A 19,126-nucleotide genomic window follows, 5' to 3' on the forward strand; every position below is an offset into this window, starting at 1 on the left:
AGCTAAAACCTTCACTGTTGTCAGCCGTACAATAAAACCATCTTTCAGGTAGTCCCACGGAGGACCCGAACCTACACTTGTCAGTATTTTTGTAATACGCAAACACAGAGAGAGCGAATGGTGTCATCCCAGAAGCTATAAGACTACGTCTTTTCCCATTTTCATTAAGAGATAGAGCTAGAGCTTGGCTCTAGTATCTACCATCCAACTCTATCACTACATGGAACGAGTTGAAGAAAGTTTTCTTATCCCGATATTTTCCACCTAGTAAGACGGCTATGCTAAGAGCCCAAATAAATGGGTTTAAACAAAAGGATAATAAATCACTTTTTGAAGCTTGGGAGAGATACAAAGATATGATGAGGCTTTTGTCTACATCACGGTCTAGAAGAATGGTTGATCATTCACACCTTTTACTACGGTCTCTTGTACAATACAAGATTGACAATAGATGCCGCCGCATGTGGCGCACTGATGGATAAACCATACAATGAGGCCTATAAACTTATCAAAAGTATGGCCCAGAATCATTACCAATGGGGAAGCGAAAGAACCTCTATAGAGAAACCTCAACCGAAGGGCGGCATGAACGAATTAAGCAGTCTTGACCATGTCAATGCTAACGTAGATGCTATGACTCAAAAGATAGACAGCTTGACCATAACACCAGCAGCCACCGTGGCTGCCGTAGCACCAAACTGCGAAATATGTGGAGTTCAAGGGGATACTACCCCAGAATGTCAACTCTTGACAGGAACCTCCACAGACCAGGTGAACTATGCTCAAGGAAACCCTTACTCAAACACCTATAACCCAGGTTGGAAGAACCATCCTAACGTTTCGTACAAAAACAATAATGCATTGTATGCACCTAACCAAGCACCTGTTGTACCACCAGGATATCACAAAGCTGCCTCAGATATTCAAAATGCTCCTAGGAAATCAAACTTAGAAATAATGATGGAAAAAATTATAGCTACCCAAGCCCAAACAAATAAGGATTTCCTAAATCAAAACATACACACTAGTGAGTAAATCAAGCAGTTAGTAAACAAGGTAGACGCATTATCCATCCATAACAAAAATGTTGGAAACCCAAATATCTCAAGTGGCTCAACAATAAGCACCTACTGCTGCTCCTGCAGGCACATTTCCTGGACAGCCGCAACCAAACCCGAAAGGTCATGCAAATGCTATTATACTATGAAGTGGGACAGAACTAGACTGACTGACCGACCCTAGAACTCAAAACCCATCCATGCATCAAGACCCAGGTAAGGTAACTGAGAAGGAAGACGAACAAGAGAAAGATAAAAACAAAGAGGCCGTACAGAAATAAGAACCTTATGTGCCTCCACCACCGTATAAACCCCATATCCCATATCCTCAAAGACTTGTTAAATCTAAAAGTGTAGGACAATTTAAAAAATTTGTAGAGCTTCTAAAACAATTGAATATCACAATACCCTTTACGGAAGCCATCACTCAAATGCCCTCATATGCTAAGTTTCTCAAGGAAATCTTATCTAACAAGAAGAAGATAGAGGATAACGAAACTGTTACACTTACTACTGAGTGTAGCGCCATAATACAAAACAATATGCCTCCTAAGCTGAAAGACCAATGTTGTTTCTCCATACCCTGTGTAATCGGAAAGTTTGTCATCGACAAAGCACTATGCGACTTAGGAGTCAGTATTAGTTTAATGCCCTTGTCCATATGCGAAAGGCTAAAAATGGGAGAACTAAGACCTACGAGAATGTCCGTACAACTTGCAGATCGTTCTGTTAAATTTCCCGTAGGTATGCTAGAAAACGTTCTGGTGCGCATAGGACAATTCTATATTCCCACTGACTTTATACTCATGGATATAAAAGAGGATCCCAACATCCCTATCATATTAGGAAGACCATTCCTAGCTACAGCCGGAGCTATTATAGATGTTAAGAAAGGCAAGCTAACATTCGAAGTTGGTGAGGAAAAAGTCGAATTCATTTTGACGCAATTCCTAAAGGCACCAGCTATAGACGATACATGTTTTCTACTAGATGTCATCGACGAATGCATAAGAGAGATGGAGAATGAACAAACATCATACTCTGAAATACTGAAAATTCCAAGGCCTCCTACTTTTGAAGATGAAAATTTAAGTAAGGAATACCAAGATAACAGCCTAAGTGAATGCCTAGCACTAACGCCTGATCATATGCCTTGCCCAAAGAAACCAGCCCTAGAACTTAAGAAGTTACCCAAAAATCTAAGGTACGAATTCCTAGACACTGAACTTGAGCGACCTGTAATAGTAAATGCAGACTTAGGGCAGATAGAGACCGAAAAGCTTCTACAAGTTTTGAGAAAATACCCAACTACTTTAGGCTACAAAATCTCAGATCTAAAAGGAATAAGCCCTTCCATATGCATGCATCGCATAATGCTAGAGGAAGACAGTATGACCTCTAGAGAACATCAAAGAAGGATAAATCCCATTCTGAGTGATGTGGTAAAGAAAGAAGTGCAAAAGCTGTTAGAAGCAGGTATTATCTACCCGATATCCGATAGTCAATGGGTTAGCCCAGTACATGTCGTACCAAAGAAGGGAGGCGTCACAGTTGTGAATAATGAAAAAGGAGAATCTATAGCATAAAGAGTGGTTACTAGAAGTAGAATGTGTATTGATTATAGAAAATTAAACAAAGCCACTCGGAAGGATCATTTTCCTTTACCATTTATCGATCAAATGCTTGAAAGATTGGCTAAGCATTCTCACTTCTGCTACCTAGACGGTTATTCGGGATTTTCCAAATTCCAATTCATCTCGACGACCAAGAGAAAACGTCACATGCCCCTATGGTACATTCTCCTACCGACGAATGCCATTCGGACTGTGTAACGCTCCCGCAACATTCCAAAGATGCATGATGTTAATTTTCGCTGATTTCATAGATGACATCATGGAAGTCTTCATGGATGATTTCTCTGTATGCGGACAGAGCTTTGAAGGCTGCTTATCGAATCTTGAAAGGGTACTAAAAATATGCATAAAAGTGAACCTCATGCTAAACTGGGAAAAATGCCATTTCATGGTCCGACAATGAATCGTACTCGGACACATAATATCCGACAAGGGGATTGAAGTCGACAAGGCTAAAATAGAAGTTATAGAAAACCTCCATCCTCCGAAAACCGTAAGAGAAATACGAAGCTTCATAGGACGCGCCAGTTTCTACCGGTGATTCATTAAAGATTTCTCAAAAATCACCAAACCGCTGACTGGCTTATTGATGAAAGACGCCGAATTCATCTTTGACGACAAATGCCTAGCGGCATTTGAACAACTGAAAACAGCTCTTATTACCGCACCTATCATGCAACCTCCCAATTGGAGATTACCTTTTGAAGTCATGTGTGACGCTAGTGACTATGCTGTAGGCGCAGTCTTAGGACAAAGAAGGGATAAGAAACTTCATGTAATATACTATGCAAGTAGAACCCTGGACCCTGCACATATGAATTATGCCACCATAGAAAAGGAACTTTTATCCGTAGTGTTCGCTCTGGATAAATTTCATTCCTACCTAGTAGAAGCAAAGATAATTATATATACCGATCATGCTGCAATCAGGTACCTGTTAAATAAAAAAGACGCCAAACCAAGACTCCTAAGGTGGATCTTACTATTACAAGAGTTTGACTTAGAAATCAAAGATAAAAGGGGCACTGAAAACGTCGTGGCCGATCACTTGTCAAGAATGGAAGGTATTGAACCTGAACGAGTGCCTATAAATGATGATTTTCTGTACGAAAGACTCATAGCCCAACTGGAAAGCAATACAACTAAAGATGCGTTAACCCATAAGGATACCAAAACAAACGAGGCAGTGGAAGCAATTCACACCCAAACCACACTACCATGGTACGCTGACTTCGTCAACTACTTAGAAGCTAGGGTGTTTCCGCCAGACTTGACCTACCAACAAAAGAAAAAATTCTTCCACGATCTTAAACACTACTATTGGGATGAGCCTCTACTTTTCAAGAGAGGCGCCAATGGCATTTTCCGTCGATGTGCCCCCGAGGATGAGGTAGAAAATGTAATCTCCCACTGTCATTCTGCTCCCTATGGAGGACATGCAAGCACCTCGAAGACTTGCGCTAAGATCTTGCAAGTAGGCCTCTTTTGGCCCACTTTGTGGAAAGATGTCCACATCGCAATCACAAATTGTGACCGTTGTCAATGCACTAGCAACATATCTAGACGCGACGAAATGCCACTTAAAGGAATTTTGGAAGTAAAAGTCTTCGATGTTTGGGGAATCAATTTTATGGGACCTTTCCCATCCTCTTTTGGTAACAAGTATATCCTTGTTGCGGTCGATTAAGTATCAAAATGGATTGAGGCCATAGCCTCTCCAATAAACGACACACGAGTGGTAATTAGACTCTTTAAGCGAATAATCTTCCTTAGATTCGGAGTGTCGAGACTTTTCATTAGTGATGGTGGCTCTCATTTTATTGCAAGGATTTTTGAAAAGCTATTACTGAAATATGGAGTCTGGCACCGCGTAGCAACGCCTTATCACCCACAGACGAGTGGGCAAGTAGAAGTCTCAAACCGATAAATTAAACAAATCTTAGAAAAAACAGTTGCCACCTCTAGGAAAGATTGGTCCTCAAAATTACCAGAAGCCCTGTGGCATATAGGATAGCTTATAAGACCCCAATAGGAACCACACATTTTAAGCTAGTTTATGGAAAATCATGTCATCTGCCGGTAGAATGGGAACATAAAGCATATTGGGCCATTAAGACCCTTAATCTCAATTACACTACCGCAAGCGAAAAAAGAATATTAGCACGAACTAGAGGAACTTAGACTAGATGCGTATGAGAATGCCCGAATCTATAAAGAAAGAACAAAAAAATGGCACGACAATCGCATATTAAGGAAAGAGTTTAAGGAAGGCGACAAAGTACTCCTGTTTAACTCCCGCCTCAGACTCTTTCCCGAAAAACTTCTTTCTAGATGGTCCGGTCCTTTCGAAATTACCAATTTCTTTCCGAATGGAGTAATAGAATAAAAGGAAAAACGAGTGAACCATTCATAGTAAACGGCCAACGTTTGATACATTACCACAACATTGATAACAATGATTTCATTGCAAATCTAAAGCTTGTAGAGCTCCGTGCTCATTTAAAAGAATAGTGCTTATCCCATTCCTGTCGAGCTTATGACAATAAACAAAGCGCTTAGTGGGAGACAACCCACACTCTGTCTTTAACTATTTAATTTCACTACCCAAATTTATAATTATTACTACTGCTTAATTTTTATTTATTTTTTTGTTTCTTATTTCTCATAAAGTTAATCGGTACCTTTCTGTATTATTCACCATTACTAACTTAATGCTATTATCTACTTGATTTTATCTAGCTACTGACTATCACAATGCAACAAGTAGATTACATGGATATAGTCTTCAGAGGCAGAGCTCAAAGGAGACGTTTTAAGGCTCTAGCTCAAAGAGAAATGACACTAACCTTATACCAATATGAACACACCATGACCAAATTAGGTATAAGAGACAGTGTTATGTTCCTAATTAACCAACTAGGCTGAGACACCTTTGCTATCAAAAGAAAATTTAGTTCCATCAGTAGGTTGACTTTAGAATTTCTAAGCTCCCTAATGTACCTGCCAAACCATGGTATGGTATTTAATAAAGGCCTAATCACCTTCAGGTTGTTTGATAATGACTACCGCTACACCCACAGCGAAATGGTTGAACTCCTAGGATGCCCTAATGGACGTGACACCTTTACCATTACCCAGGAATAAATACTTGTAAACCATCAATTAGACCTCTTTTGGGGTAGCATCACAGGAAACGACCATCCAGAGCCAGACCTGATGCAATCAGAGGACATCCATAACCCTGCCATTCGTTACTTTCATAAGATCCTAGCTCACACCTTGTTTGGAAAGGAACATAACAGAACATTTATGTCCAAAGACGAACTCTTCATAATGTACTGCGCATCACAGGCCCGACCTATTAACGCTGCTACATTCATGATAGCCAATCTGTACCGTATGGCACAAGAGGACTATGGACCAATCTTAGTGGGAGGCTTACTGACCATGATAGCAAATTCCATTAGACTGAGACAACCACTTATCAGGCTCACCCCTTTAGGTGGAATACGACCAATGAATATCGACTTTTGCTTCAACACCCGTATCATTAGGAACCTAGGCTCGGATGTGTTTGAATTCCTAATTAACAGCCAAGTAGTACACCTGTTTACCCTGCTAGACCCTAGGACGAGTGTACGTGATAGGAACAATTGGCTCTATGATTTGGATGGACCACCAGATGCACCACCCTCTCCTCTAGAGACAACCCAAATCTATGATCACTATGACAATTATTTATCTGACGCTGAATCACATGCCCCAGTTATACCTGTTGCACCTCTCACCGATCATGTTGCTGCTATCGAAGTTTTTCAAACAGACGTCTCCAATCTGAGAGGCGAGCTGAGCACCCTGCGCATGGAATTCCATGGCTTTATGGATGTAGTGATAGAGAACCTAGATCATATTTACCAGCATTTCTACTCGTTCGCTCCTCCTACTAGCAGCCGCCGTAATAGCTAATTTATTTGAATATTACCAATTCACTGACTTTTATTTTATTTTCTTGTTTGGAATTTTATTGTTATTTGCTTTTACACATTAGGATTTATTTAATTACTTCATTTCTTTCTATTCCAGTAGACAAATTATTTCATCTTTTCCCATCTACTCCATTCTTTTATTCGTCAATTTTGCGATTTAATTTCATTCAACTATATCATGTTTATTATTCCTATATACTGTATATTATGGTGGTTCTCTTCTAACAAGTTATTATTCCATGCCGGTAAAAAAAAACTCAATAAAAAAATTTTTGTGGTCAAAGCAACTATATGTCGCAACCTGAAAAATACAGTGCGCAAAAAAAACAACCGGCGAAAGAAAAAGACAGAAGAGTCGCCACCGTGCGTTATTCATCCCAAAGGAGGGAAAGGAAACGCTCGAAGTAAACCTGAAAAAGGAAAGGACAAGACGGGGTCTCGCAACCAAATCTTGGGTTCGGGAGTCGGTTATGCGAAGGGAAGGTATTAGCACCCCTACGCATCCATAGTACTCTACGGGATCCACTTTTGTGGTTTTTGTCTAAAGGGTGTGGGTTTACCTAATGTGTTTATTTACTAAAAAGGTTAAGAGAAATGACTCGCGCGGATGTCGCATTTACTGCATACGTATCTCATCTGAATATGAGAATCAGAGTCTTCGTAGCTCGGCTGACCTATGGGTTGGGGGATGTGTGCTCGCTAAGACATCGCATCTTATGCCTACGTATCTCATCAGGAATGAGAATCAGAGCAAGCCGTAGTTCGGCTAACAACGGGGTTAAGGGGTTGGGTTTTGGGTGAACGACGTTACTATGCAATCTACCGGATGCTCGACCTTTGGAGACTTACTCACCTGTAGTAGAAGGAGTAAACGTGTGTTATGGAGAAGAAAGATCAATGAAGGGTTTGTTTGCATTGTAGGAACGCGCATGCAAAAGGGTAATGAGGATAAGACCTCATAGCTCTTAACCCTGGACAAAGGAACCTGCATAAAGTAAACACAACACATTGCCTCCTATCGAGGTCTTCCAGCTAGGAAAGCAGTAAAATGCGGGAAAAATGTAAAAGTACCACACAGATAAAGATCCGAAGTAACAGCAATTAAAGGAACGATAAACCCTGAGATCCTTCCAAGCTAGCATCATCAAAGAAAATGGGTCAGTACAGGTAATCGGAATGAACCTCCAGGGGGTATCCCACAAATAAAGTGGGAAACCACACAAGTTATCCCTGCAAACGTCATGTGAGCCCTCACAAAAAAACTAACAAACAGGTTAGAGAAACAAAATATGGTAACCAAGAGTTGCCCCTAAATCAAAATGTAACCACATGAATAATTCCATCAAAATTCACAAAAAGCTCACAAAAAGCAACCAAGGGTAGGAGGCCTAAACCTCTTGTCAAACACATGCATCAAAAGGGTATCAAATTCACCCATAATACCTCGTACATTTAGAGCATTCAAATTAAAGGCATAAAGATGATGGATATAGGGCAAACCTGATTGGAGAGCTTGATTGAAATTGAGTTGCACCCGTGAGGTTTACAAAACAATCTTTAGGGTTTATGTGAGGCAGAGGTGATTCTGTGCAGTTGAGTTCCCTTCAGGGTTTGGAGGCTGCTCTGAACTCTGTTAGTTCTTCTCTCACTGTCTTTTTCCTCAGGGTTTTGTTCCAAGGAAACCTCAGAGTATTTTGCTTCTCCCAGTGTAACTCCAAGTGTGTTTTCCTCTACTGAAACTTCAGTATTTATAGACTGATTTTCGTGGGTAGTGGGCTCAAATGAGGGAGACCCAAGTCCAAAAAATTTGTTATATTTTATTTATTTATTTAATTAATTTTATTTATTTATTTATTTTTAACTTTTTTTTTTCAGGAAAAATGAAGGGTAAATTTTGGGGTATTACAACTGCCCCTATTCAATCAACTGGAGACCCGGAAAGAAGATGGCAGCTGCTTTCGTACTTTCGAGGTATCAAGGGATTGAATACAATAAAAGCCCAAAAATTTGCACTGAAGTGAAGTGAAGTAACAATGTCTGTCAGAATCGGCAAAGAGGTGGTCTTGAAAGAAGAATCTGTCTGGTATGGTGAGAGTCAGTCTGAATACCGAAAAAGAATGTTAACTTGGATACCAAAATAAATGGTAACATAGAAATAACCATGGCCTAAATGCCACAAGTTGCATCGACCTGAACGTCGGAAACTTCTTCGATCTGAACATCGGAAAACTGGCCTGAATGCCACAAGTTGCATCGACCTGAACGTCGGAAACTTCTTGGATCTGAACATCGGAAAATTGACCTGAATGCCACAAGTTGCATCGACCTAAACGTCGGAAACTTCTTCGATCTGAACATCGGAAAACTGGCCTGAATGCCACAAGTTGCATCGACCTGAACGTCGGAAACTTCTTCGATCTGAACATCGGAAAACTGCCCTGAACGCCACTTCGGTCTGAATACCAGAAACTGGCCTGAACGCCACTTCGATCTGAATATCGGAAATTGGCCTGAACGCCACTTCGATCTGAATATCGGAAATTGGCCTGAACGCCACTTCGATCTGAATATCGGAAATTGGCCTGAACGCCACTTCGATCTGAATACCGGAAAAACTTCGTGCCTGTCAGCATCGGCAGAAATAGGGAATGATAATAGAGGCGGCGCATGGGCCAATGACACTTGCTGGGGATAACCAAGGTGGGTCATGAACAATCTTCAGTCTGAGTACTGGAAACAACTTCTAGCTTATCACTTGGGATACCGAGAATGTTTTATGCTTACGTGCGTATGTTTGAATCTTTCAATGGCGTAATGCTCCATGAAAATGGAAATGCTACGCGATTTGGGAGGATGCAATGCAATATGATTCTATATGCAGGGATGCGAAATGCTGGGTAGAATGCCAAGATGAGGCAAGGGGATCTACTGGGGAAATGATCACCATCTTCTGGACCCTGGCAAGGCTGTTGGAGATGCACAACGCAAAGAATTCTGTGGGGAAATGACCCGTCACACGGTGTTCTAGCAATGACAAAATACCGAGATTCTGACTGAAAACCTGCTGTTGGGGAAAGCGATAGTGGTTCTGGCAACCATGATTTGCGAGAGATGACTCAGCAAGGGAAGCAAACACTGATACGGTACCGAGGTTCTGCTTCAAGGAAAGAAACCATGGATCTGGCATTGGGGTTATCGCTCTGGCCTCGAACTCTAAGGAGCAGCCATTTCTGCTGGGAAGATACAGTCTGGCACTGTCAACTCCGCTGCAGATATATAGTCTGGAACTATCAACTCTACTGGGGAGTGTATGTCCTGAAACAAACGCTTGGGGAAGTACAGTGGTGAGAACCTGCTGGGGATTGAAGAATCCAACACTCTGATCAGCTCTGCAGGGATAAGACACCAGATTCGTTTGTTGGTGACTTCACTGGGGAAGATATTCACGATCATCTGCAGGGGATTTTAAGGAAATGCCCCGAGGGTATCTGTTATGAATAGACGATCCCAAGCACTTAAAATTTACAGCAATTTTAAATGTTTATTAAGCATGTACCTGTAAAGCCCTTATGTGTCATGATGCAATGTTTATCAAAAATTCGGACGTCATTTTTGCAAACAAAACAGTAAAATGAAAATGAAAACAGAGATATACTGAATAACATGATTTTATTGATTGAATGGCCTCTGAATAGGCATTTACATCAGGAAGCAATCCCTGGAAAGAGGTAATCGCACAAAAGATAAAAACAGAAATTAATCTAATGGCAATGTGAAATGGATTTCTATTGGGTTCCAATTCTGCTATGACTTGCTCGTCTTCAAGATCCTCCAGATGATCAGCCTTCTGAAAAGGTGATTGGACTGTTTCCTACCTTTCGAAAATTTCCAGTCATCGACATGAGATGAGATTCAGAACTAACTCAGAACGCAGTCATTCGCTTAATCCCTAACTTTTGCCTGGATCGCCTTTTTCGGGTTTTCAATCCACCGGGATACCCATTTTTGCCTAAGTTGCCTTTTCAGGTTTTCAACTTACCGGGTGTACGATCTTTTCATTTTTAATCCCTAATTTTTGCCCGAACCTTTTCATTTTCTTGGTTCGTCGGGATGCCCATTTTTGCCTGGACTATTCTTTTTACTGTCCAGCGGGTCTATTTTATGCGAAGTATTTTTTAACTGCGTCTGAGTTCACAGGGGAAGTGAAGTTTTCACCATCCATAGTTGCAAGCATTAAGGCCCCACCATCAAAAACCTTGGTGACAATATACGGTCCATCATAGTTAGGAGTCCACTTACCCCTGTGATCTGTCTGAGAAGGAAGGATCCTTTTCAACACTAAATCTCCGACTTGGAAACAACGAGGACGCACTTTCTGATCAAAGGCTCTCTTCATCCGACTCTGATACAACTGCCCATGACAAATGGCTGCCATTCGCTTCTCTTTGATAAGACTCAACTCATTGAACCTTGTCTGAATCCATTCGGCTTCGTCTAACTTGACATCCAACAAGACTCTTAGAGAAGGAATCTCCACTTCAACAGGTAGGACTGCTTCCATACCATACACCAGGGAGTAAGGGGTTGCCCCGGTCGATGTACGTACTGAAGTGCAGTACCCATGCAAGGCGAAAGGTAGCATCTCATGCCAATCTCTGTACGTGACGACCATCTTCTGCACAATCTTCTTTATGTTCTTATTTGCCTCCTCAACAGCGTCGTTCATCTTAGGGCGGTAAGGGGAAGAATTGTGATGCTGAATATTGAAGTTCTGACACAACTCCTTCATCATTTTGTTGTTGAGATTAGAACCATTATCAGTAATGATTCTTTCGGGAATCCCATAGCGACAAATGATTTCTTTCTTGATGAAACGGGAAACCACATGTCTGGTGACATTCGCGAACGACGCTGCTTCGACCCACTTGGTGAAATAGTCGATGGCAACAAGGATGAAGCGATGCCCATTGGAAGCAGTCGGCTCAATCTTTCCAATCATGTCAATGCCCCACATAGCAAACGGCCACGGAGAAGTCATCACATTCAGAGGATTTGGCGGCACATGCACCTTATCAGCATAAATCTGGCATTTATGACACTTCCGAGCATACTTGAAACAATTTGATTCCATGGTCATCCAATAATAACCCGCTCTCAACAATTTCTTAGCCATTGCATGTCCGCCAGCATGAGTACCGAAGGAACCTTCATGAACTTCCTGCATTAACATGTCCGCCTCGTGTCTGTCCACGCATCTGAGCAAAACCATGTCGAAGTTCCTCTTATACAGCACATCGTCTTTGTTCAAGAAGAAACTGCCTGCCAATCTTCTCAAAGTCTTTCTGTCATTGTTGGATGCCCCTGCAAGGTTCTCTTGATTCTTCAGAAAGCACTTGATATCGTGATACCAAGGCTTGTCATCGACTACCAGTTCAACAGCAAACACATACGCGGCCCTGTCAAGGCGCATCACATCGATCCTGGGAGCATGGTTCCAACGAATTACCTTGATCATGGAGGATAGAGTAGCAAGTGCGTCTGCCATCTGGTTCTCATCACGAGGTATATGATACAATTTTACTGTTGTGAAGAAAGTCAACAGTCTTCTCGTGTAGTCTCTGTAGGGGACCAGAGTGGGCTGAAGAGTATTCCAATCACCATTCACTTGATTGATCACCAGAGCTGAATCTTCGAAGATGTCCAAAGTCTTGATTCTAAAATCAATGGCTTGCTCAATACCCAAGATACAGGCCTCGTACTCAGCTTCATTATTTGTGCACTCAAAAGTCAAACGAGCGGTGAAAGGTATGTGGGCACCTTTCGGAGTTGTAATGACAGCACCAATTCTACTTCCTCTAGCATTGACAGCCCCATCAAACAACAAAGTTCACTTTTCGTTTGGATCAGGTCCCTCCTCAACAACTGGCTCTTCACAGTCTTTCATCTTGAGGAACATGATGTCTTCATCAGGGAATTCAAACTTCATCGGCTGCTCGGCAAGGTAGTCTGACAGAATACTACCTTTGATGGCCTTTTGTGACGTGTACTGAATGTCATACTCTGTTAAAATCATTTGCCAACGAGCGACCCTTCCGGTGAGAGCTGACTTCTTGAATATGTATTTCACTGGATCCATCTTAGAAATCAACAAGGTAGTATGGTTCAACATATACTGCCTCAGTCGGCGAGCAGCCCAGGCCAAAGCACAACAAGTTTTCTCAAGCTGCGAATATTTGACTTCACAGTCGGTAAACTTTTTGCTAAGGTAGTATATGGCATGCTCTTTTCGACCAGACTCGTCATGCTATCCCAATACACACCCCATCGAGTTCTCAGTCACTGATAGGTACATTATCATAGGTCTCCCAGGAACTGGAGGTATAAGGATCGGAGGTTTCTGTAGATACTCTTTTATCTTCTCGAAAGCCCTTTGACAATCTTCATTCCACCTGATAGCCTGATCTTTCTTCAGCAATTTGAAAATTGGCTCACACGTGGTTGTTAGGCGAGAGATGAACCTTGCAATGTAGTTCAACCTCCCTAAGAAACTACGGACTTGCTTCTCTGTTCTTGGCTCTGGCATTTCCTGTATCGCTTTTACTTTGTCGGGATCCACCTCAATCCCTTTTCCGCTAACGATAAAACCCAGTAATTTTCCCGATCTCACCCCGAAAGTGCACTTGTGCGGGTTAAGTCTCAGTTTGAATTTCCTCAAACGCTCAAACAGTTTCTGCAAATTCACCAAATGTTCTTCTTCTGCCTGAGATTTGGCAATCATATCGTCCACATAAACCTCGATTTCATGATGAATCATATCATGGAACAGAGTTACCATAGCTCGTTGATATGTTGCTCCGGCATTTTTCAGACCAAACGGCATCACCTTGTAGCAGAAGGTGCCCCATGGGGTTATGAAAGTTGTCTTTTCCATGTCTTCTGGTGCCATCTTGATTTGGTTATAGCCAGAAAAGCCATCCATGAAGGAGAATACCGAGAACTGAGCTGTATTATACACCAAAACATCGATGTGAGGTAATGGGAAATCATCTTTAGGGCTAGCTCTGTTCAGATCCCGGTAGTCGACACACATCCATACCTTTCCATCCTTCTTAGGTACTGGGACGATGTTTGCAACCCATGGCGGATAATTGGTGACTGCTAGAAACCCTGCATCCAACTGCTTTTGCACTTCTTCCTTTATCTTGACAGCCATCTCTGGTCTTGTTCTTCTGAGCTTCTGCTTGACCGGAGGACAACCTTCTTTGAGAGGCAAGCGGTGTACCACGATGTCTGTGTCCAGCCCAGGCATGTCCTGATAAGACCAGGCGAAGATGTCAACGTATTCTTGCAGCAATTCAATCAGCCCTTTCTTCACATTGTCTTCTAAAGCAGCCCCTATCTTGATTTCTCTCTTGGCGTCCTCGGTGCCGAGATTAATCACTTCAACAGACTCTTGATGCGGTTGAATAACCCTTTCCTCTTGTTTTAATAACCTGGTAAGCTCTTCAGGGAGTTCACAGTCTTCATCACCCTCTTCTTCAGCTTGAAAGATTGGATTTTCAAAGTCGAAACGAGCCGTAGCAGAAACGTTATCAATAGGATCCGGTGATGTGCATCTGCATGAGTGATGGTATGTGCTTATGAGTGTGAACAAGAAGTGAAAACTAAACAAAACATTGCCATTTTTTTATTTTGAAAAACTGCAAAAATAGAAAGACAGGGAACGAAATATTTGAATGCAAAAATACGTCCTTTATTTATGATAAAAATGCAAGTGTCACATAGACGGGCCCTACAATGAGTCATTACGCCCTGGGCGGAACGTAAGACTTGGATATGCATGAATAAACAAAGAAAATTACTCTTTAAGAAGAGTGACTTGGATAATCTCCTCAGAAGACCAATTGTTGATGACTTCACCCGGGATCCTCGGACGCACCCAGTTGTCAATGTCACAATCACTATCCCCATCTTCTTTGTTGACCGCAGAGACTTCACTGGGAATCACAAAATTAACAGGAACAACATCTGCGAATTCATCAGTAGCATCTTCAAACACTTCTTCCTCAACCCCTTCCACAAACTCTTGGACAGACAAATCTTCAACCTGGAGGATACCTTTGTCGAGCAAGGCCTGGATACCCTGCTGTAGCTTCAAACAACCTCCACTCTAAGTGGCACAATCCAAACAACCCTTCCCACAACCGGGGAAAACATCGGCCTTCAGCAAGCATCCTTTGATATCCAACAATGGAGTCTTCAACTTCAACACATCCTTAATGGACTTGGCTTTTCCCTCTATCATGTTAACGTTTGCACCACCATGCTGGGGCATGGGATTGTTAACGACATTCGGAGCCGGTGCAAGGTAGATGGCCTTTGAATCTATGAGGTCTTGAACTACGTGCTTAAAAGCTTTGCAGTTCTCAATATTGTGGCGAGGTACCCCAGAGTGGAAGCTACACCTAGCGATGGCGTCGTAAGCCACCGGAAGTCTACCAATAGGAGGAGCCAGAGTGCGCAGTTGCACAAGTTGTAGTTGTTGAAGACTAGAAAGCAACTGAGCGTACGACATTGGAAGGGTGTCGAAACGCCGGTCCATCATCCTTTGCCTCTGTTGATAAGCGGGTCTGTTACCCGGTTGTTGCTGCTGTTGATACTGAGCTGGTTGACGTTGTGATTGTTGTTGTTGTAGTGGCGCTGCAGCTGGAATGGTCACAGCCGCAACATACGGTTGCTGATGATAATTCTGAAAATTATTCCTCCGGTTATCCCTGTTCTGATAAGAAGATATGACATTTGCATCCCCTTCTCTCCTCTTCTGTCCCTGAAAGAACGGCTTCTTCACCCCTGATGAGGATCCACCTCCACTCTGGCTCTTATAGGTCTTTAGGTAATTCTCCACCCTTTCTCCAGTAGAGACCACATCAGCAAAGTTGGAAGCATTGCACCCCACCAGACGCTCCAGATAAGGTCCAGGCAGCGTATTCATGAACATGTTAGCCATTTCCTTTTCCAACATAGGAGGCTGAACACGGGAAGCTGTATCCCTCCAGCGTTGAGCGTATTCCCTGAAGCACTCATTGCTTTTAAGAGACAGATTCTGAAGTTGAGTTCTGTCCGGAGCCATGTCTGCATTATACTGATACTGCTTCACGAAAGCCTCTGCCAAATCCCTTCAGCAACGGATGTGGGCTCTGTCCAGCCTCATATACCATTCCAAGGATGCCCCAGCTAGGCTATCCTGGAAGAAGTACATAAGTAGCTTCTCGTCATCAGAGTATGCAACCATTTTACGGAAATAGGCTTGCACGTGAGTTTTGGGGCAAGAGCTGCCATGGTATTTGTCAAATATCGGGACCTTGAATTTCGGTGGCACTCTCAAACCTGGGACCAACCCCAAGTCAGCAACATCTACTCCCAGAAGATTTTGTCCTTCCACTGCTTTCAACCTCTCTTCTAATCTTCTAAACATGGGGTCCATGCCAAAGTCTTCTTGAAGCAAGGGAAACTGATCATCCTGACCATCCTGAATGGGTTGTTGATCTAGGTTGACATGCGGGATCGGGATAGGCCCCGGTCCATTGGGACCATTAGCCTCTCCAGCAGGAGGATCAGCCAACGTCTCCGGTTGAGTAATAGGGGGATCCCTCTGTACCAACAATCTAAGCTCCTGCTGTCCTTGAGCCACCCCTTGAACCAAATCCATGAATTGATTCATGTGAATCTTCATCTCGGCGAGCTCTGCTTGTAGGCTCTCCATCGCTCTCTGTTGATTCCTTCGGGTACCGTATCGGTGAATGCCTGAGTCAGCTATCCTGCTAGTGGGACACCAAACAATGTGAGAACACTGCAGCGGTACCTGTTATGCAAGATATGATAATGAATATGTAAATGCAATGCCATGTTTATCAAATCCAAAAGGTATTCTACCCCCTTGATTCCAGTCTCACATCAGGCGAATAGTGCAAGAAGACTGAGTCATGGATAAACTTCTGAGATCAAGATGCAACAAAGGGAAACCAACATATAAATGAGTTCCAGGAAAGGGGCCTTAGCCAAAAGTACATCAAAAGAGGATCCCCACAACAAGCCTGTGGATTATCACTACACAGCAACGAAACAAAAAGTAAAGGGAGGAACATAAACCAGGGATCAGCCTCTTGTATACAACCCATAAGGACTGCTCCTCACTTCATCCAGTAATGCCACCGTGTCGGGATGATCTGGAGATTCTGTCAAATGCCGGATAAGCAAATTCCTCTTGTGAATGATCCCATCCAGTTCGTTGATGTGCTCTCTGTAGTAATTCCCATCATCTTCTCCGAATACCTCTTCAAGTCTGGATTTCTTCAAACCTGCCAACACCTTGAGTTCTTCAATCTGTCCTCGAGCCTCATGGAGTTGATCTGTGATGTAGCCATTAGTAGAACGGGCGCACGGAAGCTCATTGTTTTTCCCCTTCAGCAAAGTCGTCAATTTCTCTATCTGACCAGTCAGTTCGGCTACTGTCTCCTCCTCCTTTGCCTTCCGAGAAGTTGAAAATGCACCCCATTGCTCCTGCCACCTAGATAATTTACCATGAGCATCTACTAACTGCTGCTTGACTCGCCTCAACTCAGAACTGGATGATCTCAAGGCTTCGTCTGTCTTCCTGAAGAAGTTCGCCTCCACAGCAAATCTCCTTTCTGCTTCCTTTTGCACTCTGATGGCTTCCCCCTTCTGATATTCTGCCTCCTGGAATTGATGCATACAGTCTTGCAACTTCTCACTTAACTCTGAGTTCTTGGTTTGAAGTCCCTCCATGGCACTCTTCAACTTGTCGTACTCCTCTCGGCTCACCATTGTTGACTGCTCAGGAGTAGGTGGATACAAAGGTTCTTCAATAGGGAATGGCAGACCAAACTCTTCGACTCTTCCTTGAAGCCACTCTTCATACCGAGGGTAAGTTCTACAATCTCCTTTTCCAAGGACGGTTCTTCCTCTCTTGATCACCTTGAGCCAGGCCTCAGATGCCTAACGGGATACCGTCAAATCAGGCGAAGAATGGAAAAACAGAGATTCTTCCACATCCTTTTCCAAAGGCGGAGTTCTTAAAGCATATCCAAACTGTCTAACTGCTAGAGAAGGATTATAGTTGATTCCTCCTCTTCTTCCTACCAACGGAACATTTGGGAAGTTCCCACAACTATGAATAATATCTGCCCGAAGCAAGCTCCGGTCGGACCACCAAGGAATATCTTCAGCTCTCAACCCCATCAATCTCTTCGACCAACTCAACGAGTCCTTGACATTAAAGAACACTCCTGATTTGGGTAGGTGAGAACTGAACCACCTATAAAACAAAGGCACACAACAATTCAACAATCCCCCTTTTCTATTCTTATTTTTGTGGTGCACTGAATGAAAGAAATCTCCTAGCAAGGTCGGTACTGGATTTCTCAACACGAAGAGGCGTATTGCGTCCATGTCCACAAATTTGGCGACATTAGGGAACAAGACAATCCCATACACACAAAGAGCCAACACAGCATTGAAACCCCTCTGGTTACCGTCTTCCAGCTTCTTCTTTGCTTCTCCCAGTAAGAAACTCAGATGAAAACCACTAACTTCTCCCTTCTAACACATATTAGCCTTCCAGACTGATTCCTCCAAATATGTGGCTGAAGCAACCATGCTGAGATCGGGCAGAAACTCAGAACTGTAGAACAATAACTGTGACCTGATAAGAACTCTGAGAAAACTAGCAATGTCCTCCAGAGTAGGGACCAAAATATAATCCGGGAAAGTGAAACATCTCAGTGGAGGGTCATAGAACTGTAGCAGCGTGAATTGAGCGTCATGTTGATCTTTGGAAAGAACCGTGACGAAACTTAGAATCAGACCGTAATCCTCTCGGAATCCTTCTAGAGAACCAGGATCCATTAACTGCATCAACTGTTGGATGGGCTCCAGACAGACCACCGGAAACTTGTAGGCGACAAGTCTCTTTCTGCCAATATCCATCTTAAGAGAACCAGAAAAACTCCGACTAGAATCAAGAAGAAGATGTAAACCCCCTTGAAATGGATAAACATGTGTTAAATGATATGAATGCAAATGATGTGATGATGTGAATGCAATGCAGTGGCATGTCAATCAGGATTGTTGTATCTGCTTGAACATCTGTCGGGTTACTGTCTGAAGAGAAAACCACTGAGGAATATAATACAAGATCAAAGCTCTGCTCCAGAAAACCGGGTTGGTTGGAGGTTAAGGTTTCCTGAATTTAGCCCGCCCCTCACTGGTAGGTTCTAAGAACAGAAGTTCGTCAACTTCAGCCCTTCAGTCGCGAATAATACGTTTACCACTGAAGGTTTGGCATTATTACGGGATAAAAGACCTCCACTGACTCCCCTCAACAGGACATCCTAAAGCAAGTTCCCAGTCTCGGGGTCCTCGGATTGAT

The 19,126-nt window shown here is 42.8% G+C and overlaps 1 non-coding gene across 1 annotated transcript; it reads right to left on the reverse strand.

The window, feature by feature from the left end:
- Positions 1 to 278: 278 nt before the first annotated feature.
- LOC127109428 (small nucleolar RNA R71) lies at positions 279 to 386 on the reverse strand. Its single transcript, XR_007796719.1, has one exon. It is a non-coding gene; the product is annotated as a small nucleolar RNA R71 (small nucleolar RNA).
- Between the last annotated feature and the right edge of the window lie 18,740 nt (positions 387 to 19,126).

Source organism: Lathyrus oleraceus, chromosome 7 (assembly GCF_024323335.1).
Source record: "Lathyrus oleraceus cultivar Zhongwan6 chromosome 7, CAAS_Psat_ZW6_1.0, whole genome shotgun sequence".
In the NCBI taxonomy this organism is placed as follows: domain Eukaryota; kingdom Viridiplantae; phylum Streptophyta; class Magnoliopsida; order Fabales; family Fabaceae; genus Lathyrus; species Lathyrus oleraceus.